Source organism: Carcharodon carcharias, chromosome 13 (assembly GCF_017639515.1).
Source record: "Carcharodon carcharias isolate sCarCar2 chromosome 13, sCarCar2.pri, whole genome shotgun sequence".
Lineage (NCBI taxonomy): Eukaryota > Metazoa > Chordata > Chondrichthyes > Lamniformes > Lamnidae > Carcharodon > Carcharodon carcharias.
Window position 1 is genome coordinate 2497829 of NC_054479.1, and position 21187 is coordinate 2519015.

A 21187-nucleotide genomic window follows, 5' to 3' on the forward strand; every position below is an offset into this window, starting at 1 on the left:
CACCAGCATGACTCCAGGATGATTTGTTGCCTCCCTGGTGCTAGGGTCAAGGATGTCACACAATGACTGAAGGACATTCTTTTGGGGGAGGGTGAATAGACAGAGGTCATAGTCCACATTGTTACTAACGACATAGGAAGGGAGTTTTGGTCCTGCAATCGGAATTTAGGGAGCTAGGTAGAAAACTAGCCAGCAGGACCTCTAAAGTAGTAATCTCTGGATTACTCCCAGTGCCCACGTGCAAGTGAGTACAGAGATAGGAAGGTAAGACAGATAAATGTGTGGCTGAAAAGATGGTGCAGGTGGGAAGTTTTAGATTTCTGGGGCACTGGGACTGGCTCTGGGGGAGATGGCACCTATACAAGCCGGATGGGTTGCTTCTGAACAGAGCTGGGACTGAGTTCCTTGCGTGTTGTTTTGCTAGTGCTCTTGGGCAGGGTTCAAACTAACTCAGCAGGGGTGTGGGAACCAGGAGAGAATATTATAAAGTAATACCAGGATGTGCGGAATGCTGGGAGAGATGCAGATAGCTCTAAAATAGAGAATAGTAAGTTAATAGATGGAGTCGGAGTAAGGGAACAAGTAATGAAGTCTAAATCAGGGTTACACTGCATGTATGTGAATGTACTGAATATGGTTAATAAAATTAGGGAGTTACAGGCCCTGTGGGGTTTAGATGTTGTGGTAATAAGGGAGACGTGGCTTAAGGAAGGACAGATCTGGATGTTAAATATTCCTGGTTACAAAGTGTTCAGAAAAGATAGGAAAGGGAAAAAAGGAGGGGTGGCGTTTTTGGTTCAGGAGAGTATTGCAGTACTGGAGAAAGAGGATGTGTCAGAGGATTCAAGGACAGAATTAATTTGGTTAGAGCTAAGGAATGAGAAGAGGCAGTTACATTACTCGATGGAATATATAGACCACCAGCTAGTGGAAAGGATATAGAGGAACAAATTTGTAAGGAAATCAAAGATGTAAACATCGTAGAGTAGTTATAATGGGGTACTTTAAATACCCGTATATAGACTGGGATAGTGGTAGTGTAAGGGGCAGTGAGAGACAAGCGTTCCTAGATGGTGTTCAAGAGTATTTTCTACAGCAGTGTGTGTCTAGTCCGACAAGAAAAAAGGCACTGCTAGACCTGGTTCTTGGGAATGAGGTGGGCCAAGTAGATCAAGTGACAGTGGGGGAACATTTAGGGGATAGTGATCATTGTATCATAAGGTTTAGGATGATGGTAAAATGACATTGGCCAATCCAGAGTAAGAATAATCAACTGGCAGAGGGCGCACTTCACTGGGGCAAGAACGGAGCTGGGCTGGATAGACTGGAACCAAGGTTGGTGGGAAAAACTGAGCAATGGGCTACCTTCAAAGAGCAGATGGTTTGGGCATTGCAAGGTATGTTCCCTCAGAAGGGAAGGGCAGGGCAAACAAATCCAGAGCTCCCTGGATGACAAAGGAGATAGAAATTAAATTAAGGAAGAGAAAGTGTGCTTATGACAGGTATCGGGTAGCAAATACATTTGAGAACCAAGCTGAATGCAGAAGGTTCAGAAGGTATGTGAAAAAGCAAATAAGAGAAGCAAAGAGGGATTATGAAAAAAATGGCAGCTAACATAAAAGGAAATCCCAAAGTATTCTATAAGCACTTCAATAATAAAAGAGTGTAAAAGGAGGAGTATTAAAGTGTTTTGCAAAAGAAGCAAATGCGAGGTGAGAAAAACTTTTTCACACAGCAACTAGTTAGGGTTTGGAATGCACTGTCTGGAAGTTTGGTGGAGGCAGATTCAATTGAGGCATTCAAGAGGGTATTGGATGATTATTTAGATAGAAACAATGTGCAGGGTTACAGGGAAAAAGCAGGAGATTGACACTAAGTTAAAATGTTCAGAGAGCCAGTGCAGACATGATGGGCCAAATGGCTGCCTCCTACACAGTAACAATGTGATTCTGTAATGGTTAAGTGGTGTTTAAGCTTTGCTGCAATTGGGGCTAAATTATTTTTTAATTACAGCAGACAGAATTACTTCATTGTCAACATAAGTAGATCTCAAAATAGCTGCATTTTATGTAATCACATATCTTTCAGAAGAATTGAACATTTCCATCATATTAAATTATGTTAACTTCAATCCCTTGGAGTAGGTGAGTCATATTCATGGTGCAGTTTTTAATGTTCAATAAAAAGTACTTATAACATCTAATTTGCAATTCAGTGGCTAAGGTGGATGCTGCTTTTACTGTATTGAATGATCTATGTCCCAGTGATAATTCATGACTAGATATATTGACTGCTGGATGGTTACATGGTGACAGATGAGGATTAGTGCTGCAAGGATACATTTTTATTTTTATTTATTTTGGGTAATGAGTTTATGTGGCAATATTAATCATAAAATAGTATTTCTAAGTACTTTTTAAATGAGATAATGCATCCTATTGCAAATGATTTGTCTTTGTTTTCTGCAAATGCTTCATAAAATTACAAAAACAAGTATACAACATTTGTAGAAAGTGTTAGAAAAAGGAAATCTAAAGTTGATTGGACAGAGCATTCAAAGTGAAAGATGCTCAAATGATTTATGTGGCACACATCAATGAGTACAGCACTGTTACACTACCAGTAAGATGCACCATCATTTTGCACAATTAATTTTGTTTCAGGTGGACTAATGGTAGAAGAGAAGTACTTAAGGATCTCAGCTTGTCGACTTGAATTCTTCAATTGAACCAGTATTGGTGACATCAGGAAGCCCAGTGTTACTGGGCAGAAATCAGTACCAGAAGTAAAAACAGAAACAGAAATACCTGGAAAAACTCAGCAGGTCTGGCAGCATCGGTGGAGAAGAGTACAGTTGACGTTTCAAGTCTTCATGATCCTCATGAAATGTCAACTGTACTCTTCTCCGCCAATGCTGCCAGATCTGCTGAGTTTTTCCAGGTATTTCTGTTTCTGTTTTTGTTTTGGATTTCCAGCATCCATTGTTTTTTGTTTTTATCTCAGTACCAGAAGTGTTGTCTTTGGGAGGCCATTACCTATAAAATAATCTAATGTGATGAATTGTTCCATGTGGAATAGTAATAATGGAGTCGTAATGGCAGTCATTTTGCTGCCTATGACTTAACGCAGCAAGTCCTGTTCCTCTATTATACCCATGCTTGCTCAATTACATTGGCAATATCTTGACTTTAAAATTCTCATCCATGCTTTTAAATCCCGCCATGGTCTTGCCTCTCCCTATCTCTGTAATGTACTCCAACCCCACAACCCTCCAGGACATCTGCATTCCTCTAATTCTGACCTCTTGTGCATTCCTAATTGTAATTGCTCTGCCATTGGTGGCTGTGCCTTCGCTTGCCTTGGCACCAAACTATGGAATGCCTTCCCTACACCCCTTAGCCTCTCTACCTCACTTTGCTCCTTTAAGTCACTCTATAAAACCTACCTTTTAACCAAGCTTTTGGTCATCTGACTTAATATCTGACCTAATTATGTGACTCAGTGTCATACTCTGTTTCATAATGCTACTGTAAAGAGCCTTGGGACGTTTCATTACTCTAAAGGAGCTATATATAGGTTTTTGTTATTGTCTACCCATTATGCTTGCTTGAGTCCTCCCACTTTATGATTTCAGTTACCAAGGTAAAACAAACCTCTTGCTGGACCTCCAGACAGAGATGAGGAGAAATTTTTCACCCAGAGAGTGGTGAGCCTGTGGAATTCGCTACCACAGAAAGTAGTTGAGGCCAAAACAATGCATGTTTTCAAGAAGGAGTTAGATATAGCTCTTGGGACGAAACGATCAAAGGATATGGGGAGAAAGTGGGAGCAGGCTATTGAGTTGGATGATCAGCCATGATCATAATGAATGGTAGAGCAGGCTCGAAGGACCGAATGGCCTACTCCTCCTATTTGCTATGTTTCTATGTTTCCAAACCCATGCTTCCACTCCCTGTGAATTTACTCTTTTGCCCATTCCCTTGTACCACTCTTCCTTCCCTTCCTCCAGGTCGTTGTGACATTTTTCCTCTGCTTACAGTTGGTCTGTGCTCGGTGCCACTTTCCTGGAACCTGGTGATCAACCTTTTGACACAATGAGGACGGATGACCACATGTAGCTTTTTCCAGCCTTGATCCAGGAACCACGTGTATCTTATTAAAGAATGTAGTTCCCTTATACTATATATAAGCTCACAGTCAACAAATACAGTGCAACACTGTGTATGATTTATAAAGCCAACATGGAGTTTCCAAGTTTCCAGACTCCCATACCAAAAGCTCCAGATCGCAGCCCCCACTTTATCACCCCATACCCAGGCACCCTATCTGCTGTACTCAAACCCCACCCTTTATCACGTATATCCCAGATCACAGAAACCCAATTCTGATGCTTCCAAAACGTGTAAATCCCATCTAAAGTAGCCCAGCAAGTTAATCAGTTGTGCAAATAATTGTTCAAAAAAGTGGCCAACAGGGATAGCTTATAAATACAATCCTGCCGCATTGCTCATATCCTGGGGACATTGAATCATAGGGTGGTTATAGTACAGAACGAGGTCATTCAGCCTGTCGTGTCTGTGCTGGCCCTGCAAGAGCAATTCACCAAGTGCCGCTGCCTCGCCTTTTCCTCATAGCCCTGCAAATTTTTCCTTTTCGGATAATGACACAATTCACTTTTGCATGCCATGATTGAACCTGGGCCTCCACTGCATTCCAGATCCTGACCGCTCGTTGCGTACAAAAAAAAGTTCCTTCATGTTGCCATTGCTTCTTTTGCAATTTCTTTAAAACTGTGCTCTCTTATTCTTTCTACCAATGGAAACAGTTGGTCCCTATCTACTCTGTCCAGACCTCTTATGATTTTGAATACCTCTATCAAATCTCCTCTCAACCTCCTTTTCTAAGGAAAACAGCCCCAACTTCTCCAATCTGAAGTTCTATCTCTGGGTTACTCTTGTGAATCCTTTTTCCACCCTCTCTAATGCCTTCACATTCTTCTTAAATGTGGTGCCTAGAATTGAAGGCAGTACTTCAGTTGAGGCTGAACCAGTGTTCTATATGGGTTTATCATAACTGCTTTTGCACTCCATGCCACTATTAATAAAGCATAAGATGCTGTATGCTTTATTAACTGCTCACTTGACCTGGTCTGCCACCTTCACTGATTTATGCACATATACACCCAGATCCCTCTGCTCCTGCACCCCTATTAGAATTATATCCTTTATTTTATATTATCTCTTCACATATTTTCTACCAAAATGAATCACTTCACACTTCTTTGCATTAAATTTCATCTGCCACTTGTCTGCCCATTCCACCAAACTGTCTATGTCTTTTTGAAGTTCTACACTATCCTCCTCACAGTTCACAATACATCCAAGTTTTGTAGCATCCACAAATTTGAAATTGTGCCCTGTACGCCAAAGTCCACGTCATTAATATACATGGGGAAGAGCTGGGGTCCTAACGCCAACCCCTGGGGACTTCACTATAACCCTTGCTCCAGCCCGAAAAACATCCATTCTCTGTTTCCTGTCACTCAGCCAATTTAGTGTCCGTGTTGCTAGTGTTTCTTTTATTGCATGAGCTCAAACTTTGCTCATAATTCTGTTATGTGGAATTGTATCAAATGCATTTTGTAAGTTCATGTACCCCATATCAGTGGCATTGCTCTCATCAACCCTCTCTGTTACAGCATCAAAAATTCAAGCAAGTTGATTAAACACAATTTTCCCTTAACAAATCGGTGCTGGCTTTCCTTAATTAACCCACATTTGCCTAAGTGACTTTTAATTTTGTCCTGAATTGCCAGTCAGCTGCTTCTCTTCAGCTGACGTCAATTAAATATAACATATGTATCAAATATAACTTATTAATAAAACATACTGGACCATGAGAAAACCTATTTAACCTGTCAAAAGTTCGCTGCTGAAATTTTGTCACGTGTTCATATGGCCATCCAGAGAAAGTTCTTCATGTACCAGTGACCACGAGTATCTTGGCTTGTGCTGCTCTGAGAGATGATGTAGAGTGAATTTTTTTTTATATGTGAAAGAACATAGTTAACCACATCCATGCAGTAGTTTAACTGAGAATGCTTTGTTTGGGCAACTGAGGGGCCAGAGTCATGTCACAGCCACGTCTTGTCAAAGTTGCATCTCAGGTGCCTTTTCCATCATTCACTTAGATCATGGCAAATCGGTGCCTTAAATGCATTTACCTGCCTTTCGTGCATGTGTTCCGATATGTGTTTTATACATAAGTGTCTTCTTTCTTTTTATTCTTTTCAAACCATTCCTCGGTCAGGAGTTTGCGCACACAATTGATTTTTGGTTCCTTCCTCCAGGGCATTAATTGATATAGCCTGTGGTGACTCAATTACCAAATTGCACTTCAATGACTTAAAATGTAAAAAAAAATCGAGCCCTCCCTCTCTGCCCCAATGACAATTGTTTTTGTGGGAAATCAAGTGCAACATTACATGGCCCTGCTATAATGGTGATATTAAGCCTCAGGATATTAGCACATGAAAGTTTACCGTGCTTGTCAGAAATTCATTGGTTGCAGTTTAGTGCAGGTTTTAAAATATTTTATTTTTCAATAAATAGATCAATGCCTCCACTAAAATAACAATGGGAGCATCAGACAAATGCTTCAGCATTCACTTGTTGATATCACATGGTGTTACTTCGGGACCAGTTTTTCTTCATTATTTCCGATGCTTAAAGATTCTTGTGTTTACATACTTTCATGGGTGTTGCTCACTGTAATAGTTAAAACATTTTTATTTTCAGGGAATGGAAGATTAAGTGAATGATTGCTTTGATTTCTGGAAAGTCTGTTTCTTGCCAGGATAACATGACAGCCATATTGTTGTTAATAATTCCATGTGCAGTACTTGCAGTGATGTTTGGATCAAACTGCTGACAGCGAAATCTGCCACTGAATGAGGAAGCTAAGGAAAAGAAGTGAATTTGCTTTCAGATTGACTTATTCCAGGAATTTCTAAATTATTCACAGTACTTTTTTTTTAAAGAAGCATTATGTTGAACACCATTTTTGTTGTGGTTTATTTCAGTTCAGATGCTACAGTATCATTCCTTAAAACCTGTTTTAGAGATGGATTCTTCACTCCCTTTTGATTTTTTTCCATTCTTGTGGGATTATTCTGTTTTAGCATTTGGAAAATTTAAATATTGCACATGATGATTTCAAGAATTTGATTGTAACTTGGTTTCCAATAACAGACAGGTGAGCATGGTACATCCTGGGCAGAATATTTGAAATTTTCTTTTATTTAACTATGCATTGCATGACAAAGGATCACTGTTTTGCATAGCCATTGTTGTTCCTGAATAGGTTTTTCGTCGCGTCACTTGTCAATACAACTGACTGACCTGGATGTGCCAACAAAGAATCTGCAGATGCTTTTTATTTGTTGCACACTGAACCCCATTCATTATGTTTACATTGGAAACCAACAAAACATTATGTTTCTCACTGTTGAAGGCTCATCCAAGGTGCATTATGGTTGCATAACTCTTCAGTGTAGTTATGATGACCGATCACTGGTTGGAATTCACATTGGTTGCATCTTTCATTATGGATTTGTGCTATGCTGATAATATGGCCATTTGTGTTTCTCACTAGAGAAAAAGTACTAGGGAAACTAATGGGGCTAAAGGCTGATAAGTCCAGACCCGATGGGTTACGCCCTAGGATATTAAAGGAAGTAGTTAGAGATCGTGGATGCACTGGTGGTAATCTTGCAAGAATCCTTAGATTCTGGAAAAGTGCCAGAGGATTGGAAAACTGGCAATGTAACACCCTTATTCAAAAAGGGAGGGAGACAAAAAACAGGAAACTATATGCCAGTTAGCTTAACATCCATCATTGGGAAAATGTTAGAGTCTGTTATAAAGGATGTAATAGCAGAGCATTTAGAAATACATAATATAATCAAGCAGAGTCAGCATGGCTCTATGAAGGGGAAATCATGCCTGACAAATTTATTAGAATTCTTTGAGGAAGTAACAAGCAGGATAGAAAAAGGGGAACCAGTAGATATAATATATTTGGATTTCCAAAAGGTGTTCGATGAGGTACCACACATAAGGTTACTTAATAAGATAAGAGGCTATGGTATTGGGGGCAGTATATTAGCATGGATAGAGGTTTGGCTAACTAATACAAGACAGAGAGTTGGGATAAGAGGGGGCATTTTCAGGATGGTGACTGAAACTAGTGGAGTGCTACAGGGACCAAAATTACTTACAATATATTTTAATGACTTGGATGAGGGAAGTGAATGTACTATCACTAAGTTTGTTGGTGACACAAAAATAGATAGGAAGAGAAGCGGTGAGGATGACAGAGTCTACAGAGGGATGTAGACAGGTTAAGTGAGTGGGCAAAAACTTGGCAGATGGAATATAATATGGGAAAATGTGAGACTTTGGCAGGAAGAATAGAGGAGCTGAATATTATTTAAATGGAGAAAGACTGCAGAAGGCTGCAGCACAGAGGGATTCGTGCATGAATCTCAAAAAGCTAGCATACAAGCTCAGGTAATAGGGATGGCAAATGGAATGTAGGTCTTTATTTCAAAGAGAATGGAGTATAAAATTAGGGAAGCTTTGCTAAAACTACACAAGGTACTAATTAGACCACAGCTAGAATATGGTGAACAGTTTTGGTCCCTTTATCTAAGGAAAGATATACTGGCATTGAAGGCAGTCCAGAGAAGGTTGACTAGGTTAAGCCCGAGGATGGAGGGATTTTCTTATGAGGAGAGGTTCAGTAGGTTGGACCTGTACTCATTGGAGTTTAGAAGAATGGGAGGCGACCTTATAGAAACATATAAGATTCCTAGGGGGCTTGACAGTGTAGATGCTGAGAGGCTGTTTCACCTTGTGGGAGAGCCTAGGACCAGAGGGCATAGTCTCAGAGTAAGGGGGTGCCTACTTAAGACAGAGATGAGGAGGAATTTCTTCTCGGAGGGTATTGAATCTGTGGAATTCTTTACCGCAGAGGGCAGTAGGGTATTTTCAAAGCTGATATAGATTTTTAATCAGTAAGGGAATCGAGGGTTATGGGAAAAATGCAGGAAAGTGGAATTGAGGATTATCAGATCAGCCATGATCACATTGAATGGTGGAACAGATCCGATGGGCCGAATGGCCGACTTCTCCTACGTCTTACGGTCTTATGTTTCTGTTGAAGTGAGCAGTATCAGCCTAGCCTACATAGGAAAAAAAAATAGCTGAGGTTTGACTGCAGTTTGGGCAATTATCCTATTGGGTGCAGAGACGAGTGAGCCAGTGGGGGTCTGCAAGTGTTTCATCACAAAAGAAAAAATTTGGGAAAACAATGAAAGTGTATATTGTATTTTGTTTTATAGAAGAAAAAAGCTAATCCAGGATATTGGCCATGGCTCAGTGGGTAGCATTCTAGCCTCTGAGTCACAAGGTTGTTGGTTCATGTCCCACTCCAGAAACTTTAACACAAATTCTAGGCCAAGATTCTAGCATAGCACCAAGGGAATGTTACACTGTTGGGGGTTAAACCAAGGCCTTGTCTGCATTTTTGGGTGGATTTTGAATATCATCATCATCTTCAGTTCTCTGTCCAAAGGCAGGTCTGACCCATGACCTCCACCACAGATAGGCAAGGTGGCAGGTCCTGAACCTACCCCAGCCGGAACAGGGATCGAATCCTGTGCTGTTGGCATCACTCTGATCCAATACTGATCATCCAGCGAACTGCCCCCCCCCCCCCCCCCCCCCCCAACTTTTGCTTTTGCACATGCAGATTGTAGTCTGGAGCTATGAATAGTGATGGTGGATGCTCCAATTTTCTTTTCATCAAATGGCTGACTCAGAAGGAAGTTCCAGTAATATGGGTACCAGCTGGAACCAGTTCTGAACAGGGAAATAAGAACAGTTCAGAACTGGCGCTGCAGTAGAAATTGCTAGTTAATACTGGTAATGGTACCATTAAGCCAGAGAGTGGTGCCAGTAATACTGGCAACTATAGCTACTACTGGACCAAACTAGTTATTTTCCAGTTCATCTGCTGTGCTTTATGTTGCACTTATATTAATTGTTTTATGTATTTATTTACCACATTTATTGCTGGTGAGCATCAACTGATGTCATTAACTCCCCCTTCCACCGTGTAATTATTGGATGGAAATGTTCAAGATTAATGAGTGGGATTCTGCAGATTTGCAAGTCGGACAAAACACTCAAAATAGAAAATAATAAAGGATTAATAAAAACTGAGCAAATTTTGTTGTGAAAAATGTCAAGCACGCAAAATTAAAATTCCTCATTGATCACAGACACAAAGAAACTCAGAATGAAGGCTTTAGTAAAGCATCAACAACTTTATTCCTGGGAAAAAAGTGAGAAAACACACACAACTCATGCACAGCATCAAAAGGCTGATTGATTTCAGGCTAAATTTGCTCATGGTTCAGATCCATTATTTTCTCTGTTATATAACTGATCAACTTGCTTTGAAACTTTGAGACCTCATCCTCACTGAACCCCTTCTCCAAATGACGAGTGAAACATGCTGCAGTTGGAGAAGGAAGAGGGAAAACATAAGCATTGATTCATTGAAACCGTTAAATAGTGAAAAACAATTAAACAGAAAAAACAAATGGAAAAATAATTGCTGCTCACTGAGCTCCAGACCTTGAACCTGTAGGGGGGTGAAAAAAGGAACATATCAGTGTTCTGCATGCAAGATCTGTAATACAGACTAAATTACAGTGCACATACAGACTGCATGAATGAAGATGATGTATAATCACCCCCTTAGGTAGCCATCACCTTCAAAGATGCTGTGTGTGTGTACTGGCGCAGTTTTTATCTGGAACATTCAGAAAATCATACCTTCCCATCTATTGGAGTGTAAAGCACCTCCGCACATGAGCTTGCCCCAACTGTGTGAATAAATGCGGGTGCAGTTTCGATCTTTGCAGGCCTGTTGCTCTGATAAGCATGGTCATGTGCTGCAATGTCCCCACACGTGATTGCTGTGGCCTTTGGGCTGCAGTAGAAAACAAAAGTAATAGTTATGCACGAAGATGGCTGTTGCGTAAGGCTTGCAGTTATCTAAACATGTACTACTCTGTGTGCAGGTGCTGAAAAATTGGTCCTGGAGCCTGCAGTTGAGCCTCGATAGCTTGAACTCTAACCTTTCCTGAAGGCCTTGATTGAACTCTAGATTCTGCAGCAGGGCTACCTTCTCTGCCTTTGGCTTCTGCTGGCCGAGGGCTACCTTCTCTGCCTTCAGCTTCTGTTGGCCGAGGGCTACCTTCTCTGCCTTCAGCTTCTGCTGGCCTAGGGATACCTTCTCTGCCTTCAGCTTCTGTTGGCCGAGGGCTACCTTCTCTGCCTTCAGCCTCTGTTGGCCAAGGGCTACCTTCTCTGCCTTCAGTTTACACCCCAGAGTTCTGAAGGAGATAGCTGAAGAGATAGTGGAGGCGTTAGCGGCGATCTTTCAGGAATCACTGGAGTCAGGGAGGGTCCCGGAGGACTGGAAAATCGCTAATGTAACCCCCTGTTTAAGAAGGGAGTGAGGCAAAAGACGGGAAATTACAGGCCGATTAGCCTGACCTCGGTCGTAGGTAAGATTTTAGAGTCCATTATTAAGGATGAGATTTCAGAATACTTGGAAGTGCATGATAAAATAGGACAAAGTCAGCATGGTTTCATCAAGGGGAGGTCATGCCTGACAAATCTGTTAGAATTCTTTGAGGAGGTAACGAGTAGGTTAGACAAAGGAGAGCCAATGAATGTTATCTACTTGGACTTCCAGAAGGCCTTTGACAAGGTGCCACACAGGAGGCTGCTCAGTAAGATAAGAGCCCATGGTGTTAGAGGCAAGGTACTAGCATGGATAGAAGATTGGCTGTCTGGCAGGAGGCAGAGAGTGGGGATAAGGGGGTCCTTCTCAGGATGGTGGCCGGTGACTAGTGGAGTTCCGCAGGGGTCAATGTTGGGACCACAACTTTTCACTTTATACATTAATGATCTAGATGAAGGAACTGAGGGCATCCTGGCTAAGTTTGCAGATGATACAAAGATAGGTGGAGGGACAGGTAGTATTGAGGAGGCGGGGAGGCTGCAGAAAGATTTGGACAGGTTAGGAGAATGGGCAAAGGAGTGGCAGATGGAATACAACGTGGCGAAGTGTGAGGTCATGCACTTTGGTAGGAAGAATAGAGGCATAGACTATTTTCTAAATGGGGAGAGAATTCAGAAATCTGGAGTGCAAAGGGACTTGGGAGTCCTAGTCCGATATTCTCTTAAGGTTAACTTGCAGGTTGAGTCGGTAGTTAGGAAGGCAAATGCAATGTTGGCATTTATTTCGAGAGGACTAGAATATAAAAGCAGGGATGTGCTGCTGAGGCTTTATAAGGCTCTGGTCAGACCACATTTAGAATATTGTGAGCAGTTTTGGGCCCCGTATCTCAGGAAGGATGTTCTGGCCCTGGAAAGGGTCCAGAGGAGGTTCACGAGAATGATCCCAGGAATGAAAAGCTTAACATATGAGGAACGTTTGAGGACTCTGGGTCTATACTCGATGGAGTTTAGAAGGATGAGGGGGGATCTGATTGAAACTTACAGAATACCGAAAGGCCTGGATAGAGTGGACGTGGGGAAGATATTTCCATTAGTAGGAGAGACTAGGACCCGAGGGCACAGCCTCAGAGTAAAGGGAAGACCTTTTAGAACAGAGATGAGGAGAAACTTCTTTAGCCAGAGAGTGGTGAATCTATGGAATTCATTGCCACAGAAGGCTGTGAAGGCCAGATCATTGAGTGTATTTAAGACCGAGATAGATAGGTTCTTGATTGGTAAGGGGATCAAAGGTTACGGGGAGAATGGGGTTGAGAAACTTATCAGTCATGATTGAATGACGGAGCAAACTTAATAGACCGAATGGCCTAATGTCTGCTCCTATGTCTTATGGTCTCATGTTATGAATGCACCTTTCTTGACCATCTGGAATGGGACTTGAACCCAGAGCTCTTGGCTCAGAGGCAGGGATGCTACCCACTGTGCCACAAGATCTCCTACTTTGAAGGTCCCATGGCACTATTTGAAGAACAGCAGGGGCGTTCTCCCCAGTGTCCTGGCCATTAGTTTTCCCTAAACCAACATCTAAAAAACCTGGTCATTTATCTCAGTGTTGTTTGTAGGATCTTGCTATGAGCAAATTTCCTGCTACATATCCTACATTACAGTGGTGACAAAACTTTAAAAGTGCAGGTAATTTAGCATGTCCTGAGGTTGTATCAGATGTTATATCCGCACAACTTTTTGTTGCCATAAGAAGGGCCTAACATTCTGGAGATCTGAAATGCAAACAGAAAGGCTAGTGCATCCAACAGAGGGAGGTTGTGAGAAGTGACTGAGAAGCATTCTGGGAGAAATCAGTGCAGTCACCACAACTCAGAAGGGGATTGAGGAGAAGGATCTTTGCTCTTAACAGGCAGAAGAGCATCCAACAGAGGATGGTAGTGAGGAATGACTGAGAAGCATTCTGGGAGAAGTCAGTGCAGTCACTGCAACTCAGAAGGGGATTGAGGGAGAACCACTGTCAAAGAACGGAATAGCCCCAAACATTACATTGCTGTAGTGTTTCCATCCCTCCCTCCTCCTCAAACCAAAAAAAAAGAGGTGGTCACACCGCAAATGAAGATTACACAGGCAGAAAGGGAATGGGTGACCATCAGGAACAGTAAAAGACTCAGGAAGGTGGTGCAGGAGCCTCCTGTGGTCATCCCCCCTCTCTAACAGATATACCACTTTGGATACTGTTGGGGGGATGGCCTCTCAGGGGAAAGCAGCAACAGCCAAGTTCATGGCACTGTGGGTGGCCCTGCCGCTCAGAGGGGCAGGAGGAAAACAAGTGGCAGGACTATAGTGATAGGGGATTCAATAATTAAGTGCACAGACAGACGCTTCTGTGGCCGCAAACGTGAATCAAGGATGGTATCTTGCCTCCCTGGCACCAGAGTCCAGGATGTCACGGAGCGGCTGCAGGGCATTCTGGGGAGGGAAGGTAAACAGCCAGTGATCGTGGTACACATTGGTACCAACAACATAGGTAAACTAAGGGATGAGGACCTGCAAGCTCAGTACAGGAAATTAGGAGATAAATTAAAATGCGGGACCTCAAATGTAGTAATCTCAGGATTACTCCCAGTTCCACGTGCTAGCGAGAGCAGGAATAAGAGGATGGACCAAACGAACACGTGGCTGGAGAGATGGTGTAGCCGAGAGGGATTCAGATTCTTGAGGCACTGGGACTGGTTCTGGGGAAGGTGGGACCTGTACAAACCGGACGGGCTGCACCCAGACAGAGCTGGGACCAGTGTCCTTGTGGTGGCTTTTGCTAGTTCTGTTGGGGAGTATTTAAACTAGTGTGGCAGGGAGATGGGATCCCAGGAATAGGATCAGATAGGTCAGATTCAGATCAGAAAAATGGAGGTAGAACATTAGCTAGGGACGTTGTGATAGACATGGAGTTACAGGAGAAGCAAAGTTTAAAAAGTGTCCAGCAAGGGAAATTGATGGGGTTAAACTGTTTATACTTCAATGCAAGGATTATTACAAACAAGGTAGATGAGTTAAGGGCACAGGTAGACACACGGTAGCAGGATGTCATTGCTATAACGGAGACCTGGCTAAAGGAGGGACAAAACTGGCAGCTAAATATCCCTGGTTATAGAGTCTTCAGACATGTTAGAGTAGGACTGGGGGGGGCAGGGTTTGGGGAGGGGGGTAGCACTAATGGTTAAAGAATCAATTCCAGTTGTGAGAAGGGATGATATACTAAATGGGTCAGCAAACGAGGCTTCATGGATTGAGCTTAGAAATAAAAAACGGGCAGTCTCACTACTGGGGGTATACTACAGACCCCCAAATAGTGAAAGGGAGATAGAAGAACAAATATATAGGCAAATTTCTGCTTGTAAGAACAAGAGGGCAATAATAGTAGGAGACGTCAACTATCCTAATATCAACTGGGATTCAAACATTATAAGGGGCACTGAGAGAGAAAAATTCATGCAGTATGTCCAGGAAAATTTTTCAACCAATTAGTGATAATTAGAGGAGATGCAATTCTAGACCTAGTCTTGGGGAACGAAGAAGGGCAAGTGGGTGAGGTGACAGTTGGCAACCATATCAGGGACAGTGATCACAATTCAGTTAGATTTAGCATTACCATGGAAAAGGACAGAGATAAGGCAGAAGTAAAAGTCTTGCACTGGGGGGGAAGGCAAATTTTGCAGAAATGAGAAGGGACTTGGCTGAGGTGGACTGGACAGCACTGCTGGAGGATAAAACAGTGGAAAACCAGTGGGAAGCACTAAAACGTGAGATCCTAATTGTAGAAAGTAGACATGGCCCCTACAAAAATAAGAGTGGTACTGCCAAATCTAGACCCCACTGGTTGTGTAGAGGAATACAGGGGAAGATGAAACAGAAAAAGAAACATACGATAGGCACAAAGAACTAAGCACTGCAGATAGCCTAGATGAATATAGGAAGTGCCGGGACGAAGTAAAAAAGGAAATAAGGAAATCAAAGAGAGGGCATGAAAAAAGATTAGCAAGTAAAGTTAAAGATAACCCAAAGATGTTTTACCAATACATTAATGCTAAAAGGTTAGTTAAGGAAAAAGTGGGACCTATCAGAGATGAAGATGGAAACTTGCGTGTAGAGATGCAGAGGCTGTGGGAAGGGTTTTGAATGAATATTTTGTCTCCGTGTTTACAAAGGAAATGGAGGATGTAGATATAGTAGTCCAGGAGGGACACTGCAAGATATTGGACGGGTTAGTCATAAAGAGAGAGGAAGTACTCGAAGGGCTGAAATCCTTGAAAGTTGATAAGTCAACAGGGCCAGATGGATTGTTTCCGAGGCTGCTGAAGGAAGCCAGGGAGGAGACAGCAGATGCTCTGAGGATGATTTTCCAATCTTCACTGGATACAGGGGAGATACTGGAGGACTGGAGAAATGTAAACATAGTTCCATTGTTTAAAAAGGGATCAAAGGGAATGCCAAACAATTATAGGCCAGTTAGTCTTACATCAGTGGTGAGCAAGTTAGTAGAATCAATCCTGAGAGATAGGATTAACTGTCATGTGGAAAGGCATGGACTAGTCAGGGATGGTCAGCATGGATTTGTTAAAGGAACGTCTTGCATCACAAATTTGATTGAATTCTTTGAGGAAGTGACAAGAAGGGTTGATGAAGGAGTGCATTGGATGTTGTGTACATGGATTTTAGCAAGGCATTTGACAAGGTCCCACATGGCAGATTGGTCAGGAAAGTAAAAGCCCATGGGATTCGGGGTAATATGGCAACTGGATAAAAGGTTGACTTTGTAACAATAAACAAAGGGTAATGATTGATGGGTGCCCTTGCGAGTGGAAAGTTGTCTCAAGTGGTGTTCCACAGGGCTCGGTGTTGGGACCCTTGCCGTTTATGTTATATATTAACGGTTTGGACGTGAACGTGAACGTGGGGGGCACGATTGGGAAATTTGCAGATGACACAAAGATTGGCCGAGTAGTGGATCGTGTAGAGGATAGCCATAATCTCCAAAATTATATAGATGGGTTGGTGGAGTGGGTGGTAAAGTGGCAGATGGACTTTAACATAGAGAAGTGTGAGATCATACATTTAGGGAGGTCAAAGTTACAGGGATTACACAATAAATGGGAATATACTAAGAGGGGTAGATGAAGTGAGAGATCTTGGCGTACAAATACACAGGTCCCTGAAGGCAGCAGTTCAAGTAGAAAAGGTTGTAAAGAAGGCATATGGAATGCTCTCCTTCATTGGCAGAGATATGGAATATAAAATTAAGGATATGATGTTGGAATTGTATAAAACACTGGTGAGGCCACAACTGGAGTATTGTGTGCAGTTCTGGTCATCACATTACAGGAAGGATGTAATAGCTCTGGAGAGAGTGCAGAGGAGGTTTACAAGAATGTTGCCAGGGTTAAAAAAGTGTAGCTACGAGGAGAGATTGGATAGGTTGGTGTTACTTTCCTTCGAACAAAGAAGGCGGAGAAGTGACTTGATTGAGGTGTACAAAATTATGAGGGGAATAGATAGAGTGGACAGGATAAAATTGTTTCCCTTGGTGGAGAATTCTAGAACCAGGGGACATAGATTCAAGATAAGTGGCAGAAGGTGTAGGGGGGACATGAGGAAGAACTTTTTTATGCAGAGGGTAGTGAGTGTCTGGAATTCGCTGCTCAAGTTGGTGGTTGAGGCAGAAACTCTAAACTCTTTTGAAAAGTACCTGGATCAGTACCTTAAGTGCTGTAAACTGCAGGGCTATGGGCTGGGTGCAGGAAGGTGGGATTAGAAAGGGCATCTGGTGTCCTCAGGCTGGCATGGTTAAGATGGGCCAAATGGCCTCATTCTGTGCTGTAACTTTTCTATCGTTCTGGGAAAGACTGAAGCAAGTCAGTCAGCATTTAAAAAAAAATCATTGATGTTAAATAAAGTTAAAGTTTTACAGCATGGAAAGAGGCCTTTTGGCCCATCGTGTCCATGCCGGTCATCAAACCTCCAAGTACTCTAATCCCATTTTCCAGCACTTGGCCCGTATCCCTGTAAGTTATGGCATTTCAAGTGTTCATCTAAATACTATTTAAATGTTGTGAGGGTTTCTGCCTTTACCACCACCCCCAGGCAGTGAATTGCAGATACCTCCCATGCTCTGGGTGAAAAAAATTTCCTCAAATCCCCTCTAAACCCCTTGCTGCTTACCTTAAATCTATGCCCCCTGGTTATTGACCCCTCCACTAAGGGAAAAAGTTTCTTCCTATCTACACCCCTCAACTTTGTACACCTCAATCAGGACCCCCTCAGCCTACTCTGCTCTAAGGAAAGCAACCCCAGTCTATCTAGTCTGTCTTCATAGCTGAAACGCTGCAGCCCAGACAACGTCATGGGGAATCTCCTCTGCATCCTCTCCAGTGCAATCGCATCCTTCCTGCAGTGTGGCGACCACAACTGCACACAGTACTCCAGATGTGGCCTAACTAAAGCTTTATACAGCTCCATCATAAGCATTATTATAAAGCATTATTTTGTAGCAAAAACAGAAATTATGAAAACACTCAGTGTTTGTGGAGAGAAGAGAGAAGATAATGTTTTGGATGTACCATTTTGATTTTGAGTCATAAACTTGCCTGTTTCTCTCTCCACAATGCTGACTGACTGGTTAAGTGTTTCCAGCCTGATGTGTTTGTTTCAGATTTCCAGTATCTGCAGGATTTGACTTCTTGTTTAGGGGCTGTTGTGAATTATTAAACATATGAGGCTAAGTCTGCCTTGTCTTGCAGAACACCTTCCAGCAACTGATAACATCAGAAATATGAGCAGGAATAAACCATATGCTCCCTTGAACTTGATCCACCAATAAATAAGATCATGGCTGATTTTCTATCTCAATGCTATTTTCCCACCTGATCCCCATATTCCTTGAGGCAGTGGTAGTGAGTTCAGTGGATTTGTAACATTGAACATAGGTTGCCTGCCACTTAGGCTGTAACATTCTAAATTGCTGAAAACTCAAACTTAGTTTGTGCAACAATTCTACAACAGCTGGATATCTTTAGTTCAAAGCTATCCTCGCCAGTCCTTTGTTTGCCAGGGGAGACCAAACACAGATTGGGTGACCACTTTGCGTGACACCTCTGCTCAGTATGCAAGATGATCCTAAGCTGTCATTTCAATTGTCCACCTTACTCTCCGGCTGACCTCTCTATGCTTGGCCTCCTGCAGTGTTCCACTGAAACTGAACATAAACTAAAAGAACAGCAACTCATTTTTTTTGATTAGGCACTTTACTGTCTTCTGGACTCAATGCTGAATTCAACAATTTCAGAGGGTAACCCCTTTCCCCATTTTTGTTTTCTTTTTGCAAGTTTTGGTTTTGGCCTCGTTTTTCCCTTGTTTCTGCTTTCAGATGGCAGCTGTTCACCATTCTCCTATTCACCTCCTCTCAGCACATCCTTTAGTTCTTTACTTGTCCCATTACCACTCCTTTTGGCTTTGCACCACTTCATCTCTTGCTATTTAATCTCTCCTGTCTTTTACTCTATCACAGACCTTCCCTTTTGTTCTTTTCAACCCTCCCACTGTCATTGATTAAAACCTATGAGATTGCAAACATTTGCCAGTTCTGATGAAAGGCCATCAACCCACTTGCTTTATAGAGGATTAAGGTATGCTTCCTGTGCTGCAATCCCTTGGGCTCCAGTATATAAAGCCACCCCTCAGAACAGTTATTGCATTAATGCCACAAATTCAACATCTCTTTTACGTACAGATCTAACAGAGGAGCTAAATTTGTCAGAAATAGTGTTTTGCAGTTCTCAAGCCAGTCATCTTCCATAAGGTAATTTCAGAAATGCGTCTGGTCAGTGATGTACAGGAAGGGGAACATGCCCATTTGTGTGTTAATTTGTTATTTCAAAGGAATTATTTGCATGGGAGAAAAAGTTCCCCGCTTTCTCACTATGTATCCCTCATCATTTTGGTTTCAATTAAAAAATATTCTTTTGAAGATTTTCCTCTATGCTTAAGATTAATTTTGTGTAAATAAATTCTAGTGCCTAGGGATATAGGAACAGGAGGAGGCCATTTTGCTCCTCGAGCCAGTTTTGCAATCGAGCAAGATCATGGCTGATCTGTGCCCCAGCTCCATTTAACTACCCATGCCCCATATCCCTTAATACAAAAATCTATCAACATCAGATTTAAAATTAATTGTTGATCTAGTATCAATTGCAGTTTGTGGCAGGCGGTTCCAAACAACTTTTGCATGTCCAAGTGTTTCTAACTTCTCTCCTCCGAGGCCTGACTCTAATTTTTAGGCTATATCCCCTACTGGATTCTCCAACCAGAAGAAAGTTTCTCTCTTTCTATTCTATCTATCTGTTCGCCTTAACATCTTGAAAACTTTGTCGAAATCACCTTTCATCTTCTAAATTCCTGGAAATACAAACCTAGTTTGTGCAACAATTCTATAACAGCTGGATATCTTTAGTTCAAAGCCCTCCTCGCACACCGGGAGATATTTCAACAGCTTTACAGATTTGAAGTAAAAGAATGAATGCCCAGCAGAAGGCGGATCTTTGAAGGTCTGAGAAGTGGCAAAATTACAGTCAGAAGAAAGGATTTCTGAGTTTTTTGAAAGTGGGGTGGGAAGAGCACTGGCAAAGCAGAGTAATCTAGGAAAGGGCTACAAAATATAGTGGTGGAATTAGTGCTGGTAGTGAAAGGAATGAAGAAAATAGAAGAATATCCTGGTAATAGAAGAGAGAAGTGTACACCTGGGGCATACTGCTGGAAGAGATCGCTAACATAACAAAAGGAATTTTAATGTGAAGACAAAGATATTTACTGGGACAAAATGGACCATTAGAGATCAGTAGAGTGAGAGGCCAGGGGCTTTGACGATGTGAAGGACATGCACTTCATGGAGGCATTTGAAAAGTTTGATTTGAGGTGGTTAAAGGCACAGATCAGGGTTTCGGCTATGGTGGGTGAGAGATGGGGCAAAGCAAGCAGTGTTGTTGATATGGGGAAAAAAAACAGACTTGGTATTGGAACTGATGGGAGGTTGGAAGTTCAGCTTGAGTCAATGGGTGCGAGGAGCTTCTGGATCTCCTGACACTGCCTCAGATGGTATCTGAGAGAGATGTCGATCGAATCAGTGCTCCTCCAAGTATAAACGGAGAAAGAAAAATTATATTTGTTAAATTGTACACATGTCCCCTACAGTAAAAGTAAACAACAGTAATTATGATATCTGTGTTCATTTCCTCAGATACTTACCATGTATGTGAGGCAGCTGTTATTGACGTCGACAAGCCAGTTTTGCCCTTCTGATTTCCTCCTTGTATCTTGAAAGCGAGTGGAAGTTGCGTACAACCAGGGTAAGTAGCTATACACTAAAGATCTACGGTTTTTGCTGTCAACTTGATAGATGTCTTGTGGTGGAGGGAAGTGAAGCAGTACACAGGATTAGTAAGTCCAGATTTCTGTTCTGCACAGAAACATTATCTTTGCCGTTGGCTAGTTATTGCGCAAAGCTATATTAACTAATTCATTCTTGGTGTTGACAA

General features: G+C 42.1%; 1 protein-coding gene and 1 long non-coding RNA gene across 5 annotated transcripts in view; one reads left to right on the forward strand and one right to left on the reverse strand.

Moving 5' to 3' along the window:
* Positions 1 to 21187, forward strand: part of LOC121285630 (membrane-associated phosphatidylinositol transfer protein 2) — a 405846-nt gene that overhangs the window by 57377 nt on the left and 327282 nt on the right. For all 3 annotated transcript variants that reach the window (XM_041202263.1, XM_041202269.1, XM_041202265.1), the window contains one exon: positions 20890 to 20998. The gene's annotated coding sequence lies outside the window, so the exon portion shown is untranslated. The remainder of the gene's footprint in view (positions 1 to 20889; positions 20999 to 21187) is intronic.
* On the reverse strand, positions 10371 to 21063 carry LOC121285633. Of its 2 annotated transcripts, none has more exons than XR_005944730.1 (4): positions 20898 to 21063; positions 10905 to 11061; positions 10692 to 10710; positions 10371 to 10581 (listed from the first exon to the last, which is right to left on the reverse strand). It is a non-coding gene; the product is annotated as an uncharacterized LOC121285633 (long non-coding RNA). The 2 variants fall into 2 exon arrangements; XR_005944729.1 differs by having other exon boundaries at positions 10704 to 10710; positions 20898 to 21059.